The sequence below is a fragment of the Acyrthosiphon pisum genome, chromosome A1, assembly GCF_005508785.2.
Source record: "Acyrthosiphon pisum isolate AL4f chromosome A1, pea_aphid_22Mar2018_4r6ur, whole genome shotgun sequence".
Taxonomy (NCBI): domain Eukaryota; kingdom Metazoa; phylum Arthropoda; class Insecta; order Hemiptera; family Aphididae; genus Acyrthosiphon; species Acyrthosiphon pisum.
Genome location: NC_042494.1, coordinates 77,421,309 through 77,423,051, shown reverse-complemented (window position 1 = coordinate 77,423,051; position 1,743 = coordinate 77,421,309).

Genomic DNA, 1,743 nt, shown 5'->3' with positions numbered 1-1,743 from the left:
AACCTTAATGGAATTATTTTTAGCTGCCGAATACGACACAAATGTTGATGTGCGAGCAGTGAGCACAAATATATATCTATTATAATAATAACATCAGTCACCGTACGGGCAATACGGTATATTTATAAACCGCAATATTTATTTAGTGCTGTAAATAGCTCTCTTCATTGAATATAATACTAATAAGTAATAACAGTATTTAATTAAAGTTGGTACTTTGGGTATTATTATTATATTGTACGTATTTATTTCGTTTCCTATTCGTGTAATACTGTGAAATTGTAAGTGTATGGGTAATAACTACTAATGTCGATTGTCGTATTTCCGGCTTCCGCCACAACGTTTAAACAACTGTAGTAGCCTATACATTTATTATAATAGTTAGGTAACAAATTCTACAAACTCATAGCATAAATAGGGAAAAAAATTTTTTTTTAATATTGCAAGAGTCTTGCAGCAAGACCAAGACTTGGGGTGCAAGACCAAGACCAAGACCAAGACTATAAACGGGTCTGCAAGACCAAGACCAAGACCAAGACTGCCATAGTCTTGGTCTTGGTCTTGGTTTGACCATCACTACATATCGCGCTGTTTGCGAGCCTATGTATCGGACAACGACTTTGCATACGTGTCCCCTTCCCGTCCACCGTGGTGTCGGCCAGGCTGGCTATTATATGAGTGTACCGGTGCGGCGACACCACGGCAACCAGTTGTTGTACGGTCTCTCTTTTCGTCGGTCGTCGTTGCCTTTGACGTCCGTGGAGACTTTGTGTATTGCAAATTGTTTTATGTCGGTCTTTAGTAGCCGGTTACCACAATAGTGATCGATAGTTGCTGTTTTGTGCCCGAACGTAATACAAAATTACAAATTCGTGTTCGCGATCGTATTGTACGTTTACCGTCGGAGCCGCCCACCGACCACCGTACGCTGATCGTGTTAATAGGCCAAACGATCAAATTCGCGAGTGCATTGTGCGTTTAGCCGCCGCCGCCGCCGCCGCCAGCCGTCGGCCGTGGCAACCAAGTCACCGCCGACTTATAATATATTATAGAGAGGTATATGGGTCAAAGTCACCGTCGCCAGCTGATCGCCCGGAATACCGTGTCTGCCGTCTACTCCAACCACCACCGCCGTCGGAATAGATAAGTTGTTATCATACGTATTATATATAATATAATAAATTGTATTGTGTCTGGTAGCTGACCAGAGACATCTAGTCAGCTCCCACCTTATTGTTAGCCGTCTTTAGGCCTAGTAATTATTAGAATGGTATACTTACATTTTGTAACAGTATTATCATTTACGTTTGTGTCACCACTCATTATAATCTTCCTAACATTGCGACTACGTCGTGTCAACTACTACACACAAAAATTATGCTCTGCAACCCTATGTTGCCTATTCCTAGACTTATTCTTTAACTTTCTCATCAGTTGTAAAACGCACCTCCTCCTATGAGCATATCTATCGCTTAAGCCTCAGAAAGGGAAGGGTCAGCCAGATCGTTAACTAAATCATTTGGAATTTTAAACGTACGACTTGATGTTGAGCAGGAAGACAATTCACTCACTGCGCTTGTTAGTACATATCAGGATAGATCAATACTATAATCTTCGACTCTTGACATAACTTGAATATCAACCACTGCTAATACTTGGACATGGCTAGATCCGATTCCATTTACTGGAATAACCACACTTCTACTGGGCAATTGTAATAGCCTGAACAGTCACCTTGAAACT